Here is an 18,418-nt window from a genome sequence, read left to right as displayed (position 1 = left end):
TTTATAACAGCCTTCCCCAACCTGGTGGCTTCCAGATGTTTCGGACCACAACTCCCAACAGCCACAGCCAGAACACCCAGAGCTGATGGGAGGTGTAGTTCAGATGGAGACCAGGTTGCAGGATGCTGGTTTAGAATATTGTTCCAGAAAGGGGCCACTAGGGGCGCATCGGAAGATGGCTGACAATAACATCTCTCCGACCCACGGGGTAATTAGGAGGCTGTGATGGGAGTAAATAGCCTCCCTACCTCCCCAGGATTGGGGGGGGCTGCCCTTGCCTGCTGTGCCCTATACCACCCCCGAATTTGAGGGGATGGGGGCACTAGGCATAATGCCCTCCTGTGGATTTCGGCACTCCTGGACGCCGTCTCTGATCCGCGCCGCTAGCTGCAAGAACTTCAAAAGGAACAATTAGGAAGAAGCGAATGCACATATTTCAAGGAAGGAGGGGGAGTAAAGACTGCTAACTGAAGAGTTCTCTGATAAACAAGACGAGTCGGAAGAACAAGAATCAATCTTGATAAGACAGCCAAGACTCAGTATGGCAAAGGGACTGGATGGGGGAGGGGAAAAAAACCTTTCTTTCCTCTATGTGATTAAACAAGAAACCCCCCCCCCACAAGTCAGAAATGCCGCTTTAATGGCTTAAGCTGTGGATTTACGACTGTGTGGAGATAAAGTTTCTAACCAAAGCATGTTTTAAGAAAAGTGTGGAAAGTTTAAGAGCTCTTGAATGACGCAGTTAAAAATACCGTCACCATATTGGTAAGCTCTGTCGGAGGACTTGAGTCTGGGAGGAGGAAAGAGCTGTTTTTATACTGTGGGTGAGACTCCTCAGTGGGACTTAAGAACGACAGACCCTGAGATTAATGATGGAAAGAGCGATGTTATTTATGAAAGTGATGATATATGGAAACCATCTCGATATGAGGATTGGTCGAACGGAAAAATCCACACAGGATATAATTGGTGTTTATCTGCTTAAGGAGATTATCAGAAGAGAGCATAAAGGAAAAAGAAAAAATGTACGAACAAGATGAGATGTGGAAACAGCAAGATAAGACTGGATAGAATTATGAACTTTATCTGGACTGATTTGGATATGAACGCAGTAGCAAGAAGATGATCGGAATCCCCCTTTGAAACTTGAAATATGGGTCCCCTCAACAAAAATTTAAAATTCGGCTTTGTAATTCGGAATTTATGTGATGTGATGTGATTTGATTTGATTTGATTGGTCGGTTAATAAAAATTATATTTTTTAAAAAAATAGAATATTGTTCCAGAAATGGAAGGAAGATACAGTTCCAACCAGGGAAGAGTGGCTGATAAAACTGGTGGACCATGCTGAAATAGCAAAACTCACTGGGAGAATCAGAAACCAAGAAGAAACAACTTTTAACAAAGAATGGGGGAAATATGCAAATTATTTGAAAAGTTATTGTAAACAATTAAATTCATTAGCAAGATTATCTTAAAACTCGTAGTTAAAACTATTGACTAAGAAAGAGTCAGTGCTTTTTTTCCCTAAAAAATTTTAAGGGTACTCTCATTTTCCTACTCATATTGAAATACTGCCCCTCAATGAGGCCAAACTTAGATTCACAAAATATTTAGGGGTATGTGTAGCCCTGCATCCCCCCAGAAAAAAAGCACTGGAAAAAGTGATAGAGTAAATGAAACTGGTCTGTTGAGGAGAAGCAGGAAGAAAATTATAACTGAAGGAATCATTAAAGGGGGGAGGGAAGTCAAATGAGATATTTGTATTGAATGTCTTATAAAAATTAAAAACTGGAAAACAAAATATTAAAAAAGAATATTGCTTTAGCAATACTATCTTATTAGAGCTACTCTTCAGGTGAAATAAAATGGGTAACTGTATTTAATGTGTCTAGGGTTGTTGGTTGTTGTTTTTAAAAGCAGCTTGTATGAGTGATCCAGGATTGGAACTAAGACATGTGGGAAGTGGGATTTAACCCTTTCCCCACCCCACACCAAAATCCCATCTTGAGGTTTCTATTTGCTAATAGCAACTTTTTACCTGCAGCAAATAGCAGCTTTAAGGGGGCAAATGTATTGGAACAAGGGTTAAAAGTCTTTCCCATTTGCCACATTCCTAATTCTGATAGTGTCTGCCCCCCTGTCCTCCTGCCTCCCCCCCCCCCAGGCCTGTAGTTCGTCCCTTAGGTTAGTATTCTGTCACAAGGTTTTGTGCAGCTTGATTTCCAACAATGGTCAGAGTGGCTCATTAAGCTGCCAATGACATGCACCTGTGTGTTTGCTATTTGCTGAACCTGTGTTGTCACACAAAGGGCATGGGAACCAGGAAACAAAAAAGTCAGTGCTTCCTATTGCCTGTTTTATCTGACTTTTACAAATGTTAAACTGCTCAAAGCTCTATCCCAAGTCCAAATTCGTAGAGGTGCAAGAAAGAGAGCTTGTGCACAGAAATCTAGCTTCCTATAAACTCAAGCAATTTAGTTCAGTCTGGTCTTGAACACAAAATCTATTTCCAGTGGATGTTTCTATGATCCCTCTACCCTGAGGCTTCCAGCAAAAAAATCCTGACAAGCAAGGTTAAGTTCAAAGCCCATAAAAACAAATACCCTATTAAGCCAGCAGGTTTCCAAAATAAATGTTTCTTGATGATCAAGTAGATTACAACAGATCTGTCATGTGAACTGGCAGCCTCAGAAGGCATATAGAAGACACTGTGTGACTCTGGCTGTGCTACAAGGATTTTGGTAGATCTCTGTGGTACATCTCTAGACTACAAAGACCACATAATCAGTCATTAAGTCTTCTGAAAGTTGGTTCTCATCAGATATACATTGGTGGCTAAAGGCCTGTCTAGCAAGCACAAATTTGTTATCGGTGAGAGTCAAAAGATGTAAGCAGATACTATGAAAGCTTTCTGGAATTTGAACCAAGGTGCAGAAATTAATATTAGCACAATGTTTTCAAATCAGGTGTCACAGAGATAATCATATGTAATCCATATCAAAAACAAACAAGCCCTTCTGGTTTGGTTTACTCAAAAGCCCTGCAATCCCTGGGAGGGGGGGGAGGAGGGTGAGGGGAGGCTTGCACCCAGTTGCACGCAGTGGAGGAAGGTACGCTCCACAGAAGTGCAGGGAGACTCAAGGATCCACTTGCCTTAAGATGATTCACGTCCCTGGAGCCTTGTATCCCTGCCCTTGAGATGCCCCCCTGCTTACTCTGAAGGGGAGCTAATTGCACTGGAGTCAAAGAGACGCTGTTCTCTCCCCCAGGATCTGGGGATATCGCCCTCTTCTAAAGTATCGCTTATCCCAAAGATGTTTAACCGTTTTGGGTCCACAGCTCCCTTGACCAACTACATCATTTCTGTCTTACAGTAACTGCTATTTATCAGAATAAGCAACCAGTTCAATACTAAATCTTTGATTTCATTATTATGTAGCAAAACAAGAGGCAGCATACTATAAATCCCTGAGAACTTAATATCTCATTTATCCAAAATAAAGCTTTTTTTAGAAGCGCAGATTTTCAACCAGCCTGTACTTTTAATAGAAGTACCGTTAATGCGCACACATTAACATGAGATCAGGTTTGTCTCAGTGCTGTGAAAAGCTTCCCCAGCTGATTTCTGCCCATTAGTTGTTGGCATCCGTCAGTCTGTCTCAGGAATCAGTGGAGGAACGCTCCTTTGAGGATGAAGTCAAACCATTGCTGTAAAGACCAATACAGAAGAGAGATGTTTTATTGCAGCGGGGGCAAATGAAGACAGTTGTGCTGCTTAAGATGAGTGTTTCTTCTCTCTGTGCTCCTCCCAGCCGTCATTCCTTCTCTGGTCACTGCTATTAATGCATGACCTGACTGACTGACTGTCCCCAGGCAAGGGCTGATGCTACCAGCCTTCGTGTCATGTTTGCAGACATCTTTGTAACACAGAGAGTTGGTCTGCCAGTGGGCCTCGTGCCTGAAGCCAGCTTCCTGTGGAGCACATCCTTGGGGATCCTGCCATCTTCCATTCTGTGCACATGACCAAGCCAGCGGAGATGGCGGACATACTGCCCATTAAGATGACTCCAGGCCAGATTCTCCCCCCCCCCCTCCCATAAGCACCATTGCTTACAGATATAATCTGAATTGATCTTATTAAGACTACAATCCTAACTACACTAATCTGGAAGTAAACCCTGTTGAACATAGGAAGATGCAAACATTTGTGGGATCAGACTGCACTTCTACCATCCTGTGAATGAAGGCGTATTAAACTCAGCAAGGTACACGTCTCAGTTGATATGAACGGGATCAAACTGCATGTATGTTCCTGGCTCTACAGGTTGGTACCCTCTGGGTTTGGCATGTGCAAACCATATAATCCTGATCAAAGGCTTCTATTTTCCTGTTGTCATTACTTGGGCATATATGTTTAATGACCTTACTGCCCAGGTACATGCTCAGAAATGTCATATGGTATAGCCATTATAGGACTGTAACACTTCAAAATGTAGTTTCAGCATTTGCAATTATCTCTCGTGCTTACCATATTAGGGAGAAGGCTTAGCTAGCATATTTCCCTGTGATATGCTAGCTTTCTAGATGCAGAGCATTTACTTGGGAAAAGATCAAACTTGTCATTCCCCCATCTGCACATAGGAGCCACTTCCTAGGGGTCAGGGTCCTTTCAAGCCACCAGTAATATATTTGAAACCAACCCCCCCCCCCCAGTTGATGGGCATAGCATTCAAATGGTATGTGTATGCCATGTTTTGTGATCAATTATGCAGGGCGGGGTTTACTTGACCCACCAATATCTTATTCAAGTTGGCACTCCTGTACCTGCATTCTATACTATGGGCTGTACTATGTAATCTTTCTGAATACAGTGGTACCTCGGGTTACATACGCTTCAGGTTACAGACTCCGCTAACCCAGAAATAGTACCTCGGGTTAAGAACTTTGCTTCAGGATGAGAACAGATATTGCACAGTGGTGGCACGGTGGCAGCAGGAGGCCCCAGTAGCTAAAGTGGGGCTTCAGGTTAAGAATAGTTTCAGGTTAAGAATGGACCTCCAGAATGAATTACCGGTAAGTACTTAACCCGAGGTACCACTGTATGCATTTAGCTTTAACAGTGCAATCCTATACATACCTATTAAGAAGTCAATCGCCTTGACTTCAATGAGAATTACTCTCAAAAAAGTGTACACGGGATTGCAGCCCAAGTGTTTGTGACCTTAGGCAACCTCAAGATTCCTTCCAGTTCTGCAGTTTCATGAGAAGATGACTCAAAACAGCTTCCAGCACATTTTCTGCTGTTTGTTTTAAAATCCTTTGTTCAAGCCTGGGAGCTGAGCTGAGGATGACTGAAGCATTTATACAAGCCAAATAACCTGCAGAGTAAGAATAAAGCATTTCAGAAAGCTGTCAGCAGGCTGTGTGAGTGTGTGTGCAAATGAAGAACCGAGAGAGAGAGTTTTTGCTTCAAACATAAATCTCCTTAGTCTAGTGCATTTTTTAGCTGAATGCTATTTTTTAAAAAAAACTATCCAAGGTAATAAAAGCGCTGTGCCAGGGAAGGGCTTACGTATAGGGCTCCAGGAAAGGGTGTCCTTCCCACCAGCCAGTCATGTTTATATAATGTTATGTTTGCAGACAGTTCATGGGCGTGGGCAGAGGGTGGGGGGTGGGGGCAGTAAAATAATCAGAATATTTGAAATTGATATGCTTGCTGAGGTCACTTTGGATGATGTTGTGACTCATTTTGCTCATCTCTCTTGCTCAGCCAGGCACCACTTGTACCATAGAGTGGTCATTCAGTGCCTTGTGTAGAGTAAAGACCTGGTTAAGGTTGACGATGACCGGGGAGCATCTCAATGGGCTTTGCTTACTAAGTGTGCACAGAAAAACTGCATTGGAAAAAAGGAGGGATTTGAGAAGGAAGTGGTGCCTCTTATTTTGCTCCATAATAATTAAACCAAAACTTAGTATTGAACTGATTGCTTATTCTGATAAATAGTTACTGTAAGACAGAAATCATCATCATCATCATCATCATCATCATCATCATCTAAACAAATCTGATTTGCATCTTCATGACTATTTGGCTAGGCAGCTGAATGTGCTTTAAGACTTCAATCTTTTAAAAATATATCTATTTGTATTTTCTTCTCTAGTAAGCAATAGGCCTTGTTACCAGAATGTTCCTTTCTGAAGTATAGGCAAACTGAAATTTTCCATTTAGAAAAGCACTGGAGAGGACAAGCCTATGATAAATTGGTTTTTAAGAGAGAGAATTACTGGGTTGCTGGCATGCACCTCTGCCCACAGGGGTGCTCCTGGGGGAGCAGTTGTTGTAATTAGCAATAATCAATGAAGATGTGAAAGGTTTGTGTTTTACTTCAACTGCATGAAGAATACAGGCTCTCTCTTTGTCTGCTGCAGTTTCCCCCAGAAAACGCATGATCTATTTAAGTTTTTTCTTCCGTTTTGTATCATTTTCACAAAAGTCTCACACAGCTTCAAACTAGCTAAAATAAAGGCCTCTCAGATCTTAAACTACTCTGGACCCCCAAACCTCTGGACGACCTAATGGAACAGCTTCATGTAAACTTGGACTTTACATAAAAGTACAGGGGACAAAGACGCCATTGCATGGATTGAAAAGACTGTCGTATCCCTTATATGTGTAACTGAGCACTTTCCTCTGCAGATATCATCTCATCAAGAGGTCTGCTCTGTACAGTACAGGAATTGGAACCCCAGTTCCAATGAGCTTGTTGCCATTACATATCACAGGCACTTTGCCTTTAGCATCTTTTCCATGCCTGTTGGTGCCCTTTCTCTTCCAAAAAACTTCTTAAGTGGAGATTTTTATTCCTGTTTTTACCCACACTGGGTTTAAATTGTATTTATATGTGTGTTTCCATTTTTAAATATATTTTTACTGTTTCTACTTTTAAATTGCTTAAAGGTATTTTACGGGAAGCAAATAATAAATTAAACAAAGAAATAGACCCACAGCCCCAGCTTCTGAATTCAGTTATCCAAGTAGGAATAGAACCACCTAAATGCACTGCCTCTGTCAAGATCTTGTATATACCAGGCCTGTTCTCAAAACTTTGGTTTAGTAAGGAGCTTACACTTCTAGCTAAAGTGCCAAAATCAGGAGAGAGCAGCTTCTCTTTCTTTCTGCTAGCGGCTAGCTTTTGCCAATTCATTGCACCTGCATGATCTAGTGCCTAGTCTGCTAATTGGCCAAACATTTCTCAGCCAGGAAGTCACAGGTTCATCTCCAGACTCAGAGTTTTGGAAAGTTATAGCATAAATTCCTGTATTGCAGGGGGTTGGACTAGATGACCCTTGGGGTCCCTTCCAACTCTCTAACTCTATGAAACATCTTCTGATCGGCAGGAAAGAATCAAGGCAGCTGCTGTGCAAAAGGGTGTAAGTCACTTCTTCATCCCACTTTCAGCCCCATTGTTTGTATTGCTTTCCTGATGAGACACCTGAGCAACATCTCCTTGAAAGTTGGACAAGTATTGGTAATGTATTAGGCTACTTAAACAGTTAGCTTTAATATTTTCTGTGGGGTTGTTTTTTATTTTATAAATGTTCTTAAATTCTTAACCAGTATTTTCCTTATTCCTTTATTCATGTTTTGTAGCAAGTTGTCATGCTGTGTTGCTATATTAATTATTAGTTATATTCTTCAAGTTGGTGTATTTACTTTTGAGTAAAGCCTCAATTCTATAAACCAGTGTCTCGTCTTTCTCTGTTCACATTGGCTGCTGTGTAATTTGGCTTATTTTGCCTGAGGCTTCAAATAGCAGAGAGGGGTACTTTTAGCTTTGCATCTTGTAGGTGTCTGGCATGCAACCTGAATCTCCTGGCTTAGGCTGCTTGGACAGAAACTGAAGTGGTGGCAGCTACTACCCTTGAGGATTGGTTTAACCCTGGGTTTAACTTCTGAATCCAACAGAAACCAGTGCTGACCTAGGTCTTGGGTCAAGCTGGGCTTCCTTAGCAGCCCCCAGTTGTCAGTCTATTCACCCTATTCAGAAGCATAAAATGTCTGTAGTATCAAAAGCTGCCAAGAAGTCCATGAGAATCAACAGCATTGCACTCTCTCCCAGTGTAGGTAATGCATTAAGGTGACCAATGAGGTTTCAGAACCAAATCCAAATCTTTAAATCCGACTGAAAGGCGCCTTGAAACCTTCTCATCCAAAATGTCTGAATTTATATAGCAACGGGTCTTGCCCAGAAGGAAACGTTGGCAACCAGCTGATTATTATTGAGATTGTCATGGGCATTAGTGTCACTGCCTCTTTTAATGGAGCTGAGAGCATCCTTCTCGCTCAAGGGGGTATCGCTCAAGGGGGACCATCGGCTGGGTGAGGACTGCAGGGCCTGCTCCCTTCCAGGGCCTTTTCCAACTGGCCCAGGCCCTCTCTCCCAGCTACAAAGGGACTCCTGCTGCAGTGAGGCCTCGGACCATCAGCTGGGTGAGGACTGCAGGGCCTGCTCCCTTCCAGGGCCTTTTCCAGCTGGCCCAGGGAGCGTGGCCCAGGCCCTTATTTGGAACAAACTTTTTGGGAAGGGTGGGAAGTGTTCTGCCATTGCTTCCCTGTTCCAGGTGGTTAATGTGCTTTAAGATGTCCTCAAGCAGTCAGTGGCAATTTAAATTTTTATTTCTTTTTTTCCTTTTTTCCATTGTCGGGGGTGGGTGGGATGGATATTTGGTTGGGGATTAATTTTAGTATAATTGTTCTGTTCCTTTTTGTTGTTGTTGTTGTTTTATTGGTTCTGTATAGTTTGTGTTTTGTTTTTAAGGGGCGGGATCAGGGCTGCCTGGGAGTGGGGCCCCAGCCAACACAATGGCTGGGACAAGTTCTGTTATGTAGTGAAGTTTCACCCTGGGCCAGCAGGGGGATACTGTAGATAGTTTTCACTCAGGTCTGTAGATAGTTTTCACTCAAGTCCACGTCAGTTATTTTAGGCGGGAAACTCTGGGTTGTTGTTGCTACAATGTTGACAGCCGGCTGCCTATAAAAGCAGGCCGGCTGAGCTGTTTGCTAGTCAGTTCTATTCCAGCTTACAAAATAAAGAGCTGCTTTGGAGAAATCGCTGTGTCGTCTGCTATGTCAACCCACAACTTAACACTGGCTACGAAGGTGGGATGGATGGACATCAGAGCACAGCCAGATGCGGCCAGCCTCTGAACCGAGCTGAATCACTGAGCTGAATCACAGAGCGAAATCACTGAGCGAAATCACTGGACAGAACCAATTCAGAGCTGACTGTTCTGGCTAGAGGACTGTGTTCCATCCATCGCCCTTCACGCCGGTATCGGAATCATGGCTTCACTTGTGCCTCTACCGCCGTTTGCGCCAGCCTCTGAATCATGGGACTCCTACCTCGCTCGGTTCGACTGCTACCTCCAAGCCAACGAGCTGACAGAAGTATCAAAGGAGCGGAAGCGGGGCCTATTCCTCAGCCTCTGTAGGCCTGAGGTGTTTGAGACGGCCCGAGCATTGGTTGCGCCTGAAGCAGTCCAGGCAACACCGTGGGACACAATCCAAGAGAAGCTCCGCAACCACTACGCACCAAAGCCGTCTAAGATTGCTGCCCGCCATGCGTTCTACCACCAGAACCAGGCAGAGGGGGAGTCAATCAACAACTACACCACCGCCCTGCGACAGGCTGCAATGCACTGCGAGTTCCGAGACTTAGACGATGCCCTGATGGATCGAATCGTCTGCGGGGTCCGGGACATCCATCTGCAACGGTGTCTCCTCACCAAGCCAGACCTCACGCTGCAGAAAGCCATTGAGGAGGCTGTGGCCTCAGAAGCTGCTGAACGCTCCGCCCAGGAGATCCGCAAGTCCAGCAGCCCGCGTCTTGCTAGGGAGCCAGTTCCGGTGCATCATGAAGAGGCCAGCAGTGATGAGGCATCCTCCAGTGAAGACGATGACGTGCACCAGACAAAGCGGGAGCGCAGGAAGTTCCAACAGAAGTCCAAGGGCCAATCAGAATGTGCCGGCTGCGGAGGCAACCATTCCCGTGCCAAGTGTCGATTCAGAGACGCCATCTGTAGGAAGTGTTCCAGAAGGGGCCACATCGCTAAGGTCTGCCGATCGGCTCCGTCTGACAACCCCCCCCCCTCACCGACTCGCAAATCCAAGTCTTCACTCCAGTCTGCCAAGGAAAGTTGTTTCGCTCTCACCAACTGCCGCTGCCCGTCTGGAACCACGATTGGCCAAACCGACTCGCCTACGCGACGCAAGCTGAACGTCACGGTGCTCATTGAATGAGCTCCATGTGACATGGAGATCGACACCGGGTCTGCCCTGTCCATCGTGTCTTGGAGCACCATCAAAAGACTGGTTACCCAGAGTGTCCAAAAGGCAACTCGACTCTCACCGCGTACACCTGAGAGACTACCAGGGAAACGACATTCCCGTGGTAGGCGTTGGCCGGTTCCGGATCACCTTCAAGGATTTTTCGGGCCTGCTCCGACTGGTGGTGATCGAAGGTCAGCGGCCAAGCCTCCTAGGGCTAGACTGGTTTGATGCCCTCGGCCTGGAAGTCACCGGCATCAACTGCATCTCTAATGCAGAGACTGAGGGTCTGGTCAAAGACTTTGCAGAGGTTTTTGACGGCACCTTGGGGCAATATACAGGTACGCCCATCTCCTTTAGCCTTGATCCACAAGTCGCCCCCATCAAGCTAAAGCCACGCCGGGTTCCCTTTGCTCTCAAGGCTAAGGTGGACGAACAACTGGACAAACTGATCGCCCAAGGAGTTTTGGAGCCGGTTGACCACGCCAAGTGGGAAACCCCCATCGTCACGCCTGTCAAGCCAGACGGGTCGGTGCGAATCTGCGCTGACTACAAGTGCACGATCAACAAGGCACTTCAGCAGCACGCTTATCCGGTTCCTGTTGTCCAACACCTGCTGCATTCCCTGGGTGAGGGTAAGGTCTTCGCTAAGCTGGACCTTGCCCAAGCCTATCAACAACTGCCCGTCGATGATGCCACTGCTGAAGCCCAGACGATTGTCACCCACCGAGGGGCATTCCGTTGCCGCCGGTTGCAGTTCAGGGTGAGTGTGGTTCCTGGCATCTTCCAAAGCCTTATGGAGCGTCTCCTGCAAGGGCTTCCGGGCGTGGTACCATATTTTGATGACGTCTTGGTGTCCGCAGACTCACACCAGCAGCTGTTCGAGCGCCTCCGTGCCGTGCTGACCAGGTTCCAAGAGGCCGGGCTCAAGGTAAAGAGGGAGAAGTGCCAGATCGCCGTTCCACAGGTAGACTTCCTGGGCTATCTTATCGACGCCTCCGGCCTCCACCCGACCACATCCAAGATCCGCGCTATCCAGCAGGCCCCCATCCCAAAGAACAAGACGGAGTTGCAGGCGTTCCTGGAGCTGCTGAACTTTTATAACATGTTCCTGCCCCACAAAGCCACAGTGGCTGAGCCTCTTCACCGACTCCTTAGCACAAAGACGCCTTGGGCCTGGGGTCATCGGGAGACGGCGGCCTTCAACGCGGTCAAGGCTCTCCTTTCATCGGACCGTGTGCTGGTACAGTACAGTGAATCCAGGCCGCTGGTCCTTGCCTGTGACGCCTCACCTTTTGGCATCGGCGCTGTCCTTAGTCACCGTTTTCCAGACGGAAGAGAAGCACCGCTCGCCTACTTTTCCAGGACGCTATCTCCGACGGAACGGAATTGCAGCCAGCTCGACAAGGAGGCACTGGCACTTGTGGCTGGAGTGAAGAGGTTCCATGAATACCTCTATGGCAGGACTTTTGACCTCATCACTGACCACAAGCCACTCCTGGGCCTCCTTGCCGGTGATCGTCCAACTCCACCGGTCCTCTCGCCACGCATGCTGTGATGGACTGTTTTCCTGGCTGCCTACCACTACCGGCTCGTCCATCGCCCGGGGAAATCGATGGGCCATGCCGACGCCCTCAGCCGTTGCCCTCTTCCAGCATTTGTGGAAGACCCGGCTCCAGCTTCATCGCTCCTCCTGATTGAGGATCTTCTGGCAGCGCCTGTATTGGCTGCCACTGTGGCCTCCGCGTCTGCCCAGGATCGCACCATCAGCCGGGTGCTCAACTGGGTGTGGAGGAGGTGGCCACAAGGGCCTTTTGCATCGGAGTTCCAGCCCTTCGCAACCAGACAACATGAACTCTCGGCTCATCGCAGCTGTCTGCTGTGGGGAGACCACGTCGTGATTCCCCAGGGACTCCGTCAGCGCGTCCTGGAGGCTCTGCACGTTGGCCACCCGGGAATTGTCAAAATGAAGGCGTTGGCTCGGTGTTACGTCTGGTGGCCTAATATGGACGATGCCATCACTGCCTGGGTGTCCGCCTGTCAAGCGTGCCAAGAGTCGAGGCCTGCACCACCGGCAAGTAAGGGACACACCTGGGAGACGCCAAAGACACCCTGGTCGAGGGTGCACATCGATCTGGCTGGCCCCTTTCACAGCCGGACCTTTATGGTAGTGGTGGATGCCTATTCCAAATGGCTGGAGGTGGCCCTGATGCCCTCCACCACTACGGAGGCCGTCATCCGGGTGCTGCGAGGCCTGTTTGCAATGCATGGGTGTCCTGATGTCCTTGTCTCCGACAACGGACCGCAGTTCACGTCAGGCACGTTTGAGCGGTATCTTTTGGGACTGGGCATCCGCCATGCCCTAACGGCACCTTTTCATCCATCCAGCAAAGGGCAATTGGGATTCAGGCCTCATCATGGGACTGAAACTGCCTTGGTCGCTCTGGTCGATGATCTCCGGCGGCTGGGGACAAAGGTGAGAGTTGTCTCCTAGTTTTGCTGGATCTCTCAGCGGCCTTTGATACAATCGACCATAACATCCTTCTGGACCGTCTAGAGGGGCTGGGAGCTGGGGGCACTGTTATACAGTGGTTTCGCTCCTTCCTCCTGGGCCGTGTTCAGAGAGTGGTGGTGGGGGATGAGTGTTCAGACCCCTGGGCCCTCACTTGTGGGGTGCCTCAGGATTCCGTCCTCTCCCCCATGCTTTTTAACATCTATATGAAGTCGCTGGGAGAGATCATCAGGGGGTTTGGACTGGGTGTCCATCAATATGCAGATGATACCCAGCTCTACCTCTCTTTCAAATCAGAACCAGTGAAGGCGGTGAAGGTCCTGTGTGAGTGCCTGGAGGCGGTTGGAGGATGGATGGCGGCTAATGGATTGAGGTTGAATCCTGACAAGACAGAAGTACTGTTTTGGGGGGACAGGGGGCGGGCTGGTGTGGAGGACTCCCTGGTCCTGAATAGGGTAACTGTGCCCCTGAAGGACCAGGTGCGCAGCCTGGGAGTCATTTTGGACTCACAGCTGTCCATGGAGGCACAGGTCAATTCTGTATCCAGGGCAGCTGTTTACCAACTCCACCTGGTACGCAGGCTGAGACCCTACCTGCCCGCGGACTGTCTCGCCAGAGTGGTGCATGCTCTAGTTATCTCCCGCTTGGACTACTGCAATGCGCTCTACGTGGGGCTACCTTTGAAGGTGACTCGGAAACTACAACTAATCCAGAATGCGGCAGCTAGACTGGTGACTGGGGGCGGCCGCCGAGACCACATAACACCGGTCTTGAAAGACCTACATTGGCTCCCAGTACGTTTCCGAGCACAATTCAAAGTGCTGGTGTTGACCTTTAAAGCCCTAAATGGCCTCAGCCCAGTATACCTGAAGGAGCGTCTCCACCCCCATCGTTCTGCCCGGAGGCTGAGGTGCAGCTCTGAGGGCCTTCTGGTGGTTCCCTCATTGCGAGAAGCAAAGCTACAGGGAACCAGACAGAGGGCCTTCTCGGTAGTGGCGCCTGCCCTGTGGAACGCCCTCCCATCAGATGTCAAAGCGATAAATAACTACCTGACATTCAGAAGACATCTCAAGGCAGCCCTGTTCAGGGAAGTTTTTAATCTGTGATATTTTAGTGTATTTTTGGTTTTTATGGAAGCCGCCCAGAGTGGGGAAACCTAGCCAGATGGGCGGGGTACAAATAATAAATTATTATTATTATTATTATTATTATTATTATTATTAGCATTTACCAAGTACTCCATGAGGAACAAGTGCACATGTGGTAGGCCTTCCTCGTCCAAGCATCTTGTCCACATTATCAGGCTGCAACAACTGGAAGTCATTCACCACTTCTGGATCTGTGAGTGATCAGGACACTTCCATAGACTCATCAGAAGCAACAGCTGAATGGTGGTGTGATGTGTGTGTTGCAATGGATGTGAGCAATGTGAGCCTCAAAATGTTTAATAAACAACAAAAATTTTATTAGTTATATGCTGCCCATTTGACTGAGTTGCCCCAGCCACTCTGGGTGGCTCACAACAAAATATAAAACACAATAAAACATCAACCATGAAAAAAATTCCCTTGAGATGCCTTCTAAAAGTCAAAATAGTTGTTTGTTAGAAATCTGACAGGAGGGCATTCAAAGAAGGCCCTCTGCCTGGTCCCCTGTAATGTCACTTCTCGCAGTGAGGACACAACCAGAAGGTCCTCAGATCACTTTGAATTATGCTTGGAAACATACTGGAATCCAATGTAGATACTTTAGGACTGGTGGTATATGGACCTGACAGCTGCTCTCAGCCATCAATCTAGCTGCTGCATTCTGTATTAGCTGTAGTTTCTGAGTAACCTTCAAAGGTGGCCCCACATAGAGCATATTGCAGTAATCCAAGTGGCAGATCACCACTCTGGTGAGACAGACTGTGGGAAGTAGGGTCTCAGCCAATGTACCAGATGGAGCTGATAGACAGCTGCCCTGGACACAGAATTGACCTGTGCCTCCATAGACAGCTGTGAGTCCAAAATGACCCCCTTTAGGGGCACAGTTACCCCATTCAGGACCCACTGTCCCCCAGAAAAGTACTACTGTCTTGTCAGGATTCAACCTCAATCCATTAACCACCATCCATCCTGTAACAATGTGCCTCTCCGAGAGTAACTTAACATCTGCAGATGGGCAAGATTGCAAAAGACCCCAAACCACCTGGAAAAGCTCTACGGGATGTCACTTAGAGCAGTGTTTCCCAACCTTGGGTCTCCAGTTGCTTTTGGAATACAACTCCCATCATCCCTAACTAGCAATACCAGTGTCAGGAATGATGGGAATTGTAGTCCGAAAACAGCTAGAGACCCAAGGTTGGGAAACACTGACTTAGAGGATGTGATAGTGCCAGAGAATGATTTATCATTTTAAGTCTTCCCACTCCCAGCCAAAAACCTTCTTTGCTATCACTGCTGTCATTAAGCAAGCCCAATATCTTCTTACTAATGTTCAGACTCAGAGTGAGTTCCAGCCATCTTTCCCAGCTGCTTCATTGCCCTCAGCTTGCCAGCTTTTCCAACGTTGTACAAAATGCAAAAATGATAAAATTTAAAAGCCTCATTGGATGTTGTTATTATTTGTGCTATTCCTCATTATGGTGAACTTGAAACCCAAGTTGACTGAAATAGCAAGGGCAGAAAGCTGTCATGAAGTTCAGCAAGCGCAACTCAGGCTTATCATTTCCTATTAGCATGCCGAGATAAGGCCAGCAGCTGCTCCTTCTCTCCCAAGTCTAGAGGAATGCCAGAAAAAAGCAATTAACTTCCCGGACATCAGCAGGCTTCTTGACAGAATGATCATTCTTGATTATGACAGGCAATTATAGCACAAGAATTTCTCTGGACTTTACAAAGCCAAGTCAGGGTCTTGGAAAGAAAGACAGAAACCTATAAAAATATATATTATGCTCATAAGACACAGGGAAATCATAGAATTGGAAGGGACCCTGAAAGCCATCTAGTCCAACCCCTGCAATTCAGTAATCTTAACTGGCTCATACATGACAGATGGCCATCATGACAATCATGGCCTCAATGACTGGAATTGTGGAATTGTGTTTATTGGTGGTGGAGTCCTTCTTGTCCTTCAAGACTAGGACATTTTGGAGCATCCTGAGAACTGGTGGCAGTGTAAAGATAAGAGAAACAGGCACACATGGATTTGCAGTGTAGTCAAGTGAGTCTGGGGATTCCTGATAAAGGTGGAGATTTGAATGATAGGAATATTTATTCTGGCAGAATTGGGAAGCAATCTCTTCCAATACGTAGAAGTCCTTTGGGGCCATGGGATGGACAAAGGGGGTGAGCCCCATGAACCAGGAGCAGCAAGGAGGCACTCTGACCTGGTGTGCTGGAGCTGGTCGTAGGATCTGGAGAGTCAGAATAGGGAAAGGTGGCACCCTGCAACGGGACAGGGAGAATTATTTTTTATAACATAATAACTGCCACTATCTCTGCTACATTTTAAAACTGATGGTTATTTTCAGCAAAAGTGTTTGGGCTCTTGGGAATCAGCTGGATGGGTTTGTCCCTCAAAGCCATTCGCATTTGACATTTCCAAACTACAAGAAAAAAGATTCCACCTAAACATTAGGGAGAACTTCCTGACAGTAAGAGCTGTTTGACAGTGGAATTTGCTGCCAAGGAGTGTGGTGGAGTCTCCTTCTTTGGAGGTCTTTAAGCAGAGGCTTGACAACCATATGTCAGGAGTGCTCTGATGGTGTTTCCTGCTTGGCAGGGGGTTGGACTCGATGGCCCTTGTGGTCTCTTCCAACTCTAGGATTCTATGATTCTATTCTATGATTCTATGACATCCCGGCTTTACAGAGGAGCATGGTCTGTTTCTTTGCTGCTCTGTACATATTACCACAAATCTCCAGAGCTCCCCCTTCACAAGGGAGCTCACCATGGGCAACATGAAGCAATATATTTGATCATGACTATGTGCCTCTGTACATCTTGAAGTTATTTCTTAAAAAATGAAATGAAGGTTGCGGTGCCATACACTTACTTGGAATTAAATCCTGAGTAGATTGCATTGTGAATTCATTACACCATTGCTAAAAGTACTTCTATGGAAGACATTAGCATTAATTCCTTTCCATGCTTGCAGCATTTTCTGAAGCCTGCTAAAACACACTTGAAGATTCTGCTTTTCTGGCTTTCTGCTGTGACCACAAAACTACTGGAATAAAATCTAAAATATTGTCATAGATTGGGGGGGGGGGCTCCTAAACCTGAGAAATTAATAAATGGTAGGATTTTGATTATTTGGAGTATTGAAGGGAAGACTGCAGTCAGTGGAAAAATACAGGCTAAGCTTCCTTTCCAAGCCAGGGCTTCACCTGGGATAAAGGTGATAATACATATGTGAATAAATCATAGCTCTTAAAGCTACTTCAATTCTCCAAAGGAGCACAGTGGGATGGCACCACACTTTTGTAACCATATTGTAAAACACAACTCTAATTTGAGCAGAAATACTCCAGGGCTGCCAGTGCCTTCTGAGAGTCAGTGGAGGCTTTAGGATATATGGTTTTATTTACACATATATACAAGCCAAGCATAGGATGGAGAGGCTCATAGCATTAGCACCCCAGAAGATATTACTTCTCCATTAGTCCCAGCTTTGAATTTAGCACAAAGCAAGCATGTCTCTGTGTATTCAACTTCCAGCTCAGCTCACACCCAAAGCTCAGGCTATTCTTCTCCTACCTAGCAGCTAGGGGAGTGGGGAGAGCACAGAGCGACTTCTCTGGTTAAGCTAATTGTGGTGCTTAGTCAGCCAAAGCCAAAGAGACTGGTTTGGAAAGCTTGCCATTATAAAGTCTACCCATCCCAGTGGCGTAGCGTGGGGGGTGCAGGGGGGGCCGGCCGCACCGGGCGCAACATCTGGGGGTTAGGGTTAGGGGGCGCAAATCCACGGGTTAGGGGGCGCAAATTACTTGCCTTGCCCTGGGTGCTGACAACCCACGCTACGCCACTGACCCATCCACAGGATCACAGATTTGGAAGGGGTACAGGATATAATCCAAACTGACCCCCCAAATTCATAACAATATTCTGACATCAAAAGCCCAGCAGAGGTCCCATAACCTGCAACAAGTCAGGAGGAAAACAAGGGACACACGGAGTTTATATGTTGTACGTTTCTATGTGTGGGGTTTTATGGGGAAGGGGATTGCAAACAGTGACTTCAGAAAAGCACAGGGTGATATTTACCTTAACAATGGACATTTTAGAAAACAAAAGTAGTTATTAAAAATACATTTTGGCCTTGGACATTTTTCATACATAATGTGAAAAAAGCCTTTTGTATCAATTCACTGCACAAGTGAAAGCCACAAGCCTCTGGTGCAGACCAGCAAAGCCACCTGAAGGGCAGTTGTTCAATCCAGAAAGAACCAAGAGATTGATTATTATATCTTGAAAATAAAAGATAAAAGCAGCCAGGTAACTTCTAAGGAGGACGAGTTGTTGGACTGAACCTGTTTGATGGCTGTGGGCCTGGCACGCTACATGGGGGGGGGGGGGGGATGTGGGCGTCTA

General features: G+C 46.7%; 1 long non-coding RNA gene across 1 annotated transcript; it reads right to left on the bottom strand.

Annotated features, from left to right (window-relative positions):
• Positions 1–16,074: 16,074 nt before the first annotated feature.
• On the bottom strand, positions 16,075–18,230 carry LOC309326209. Its single transcript, XR_014150228.1, has 3 exons — positions 17,854–18,230; positions 16,881–17,698; positions 16,075–16,270 (listed from the first exon to the last, which is right to left on the bottom strand). It is a non-coding gene; the product is annotated as an uncharacterized lncRNA (long non-coding RNA).
• Positions 18,231–18,418: the final 188 nt, after the last annotated feature.

This window comes from Podarcis erhardii (assembly GCF_964252035.2).
Source record: "Podarcis erhardii genome assembly, chromosome: 12".
Taxonomy (NCBI): Eukaryota; Metazoa; Chordata; class Lepidosauria; order Squamata; family Lacertidae; genus Podarcis; species Podarcis erhardii.
This window is presented reverse-complemented; position numbering and strand designations above follow the sequence as displayed.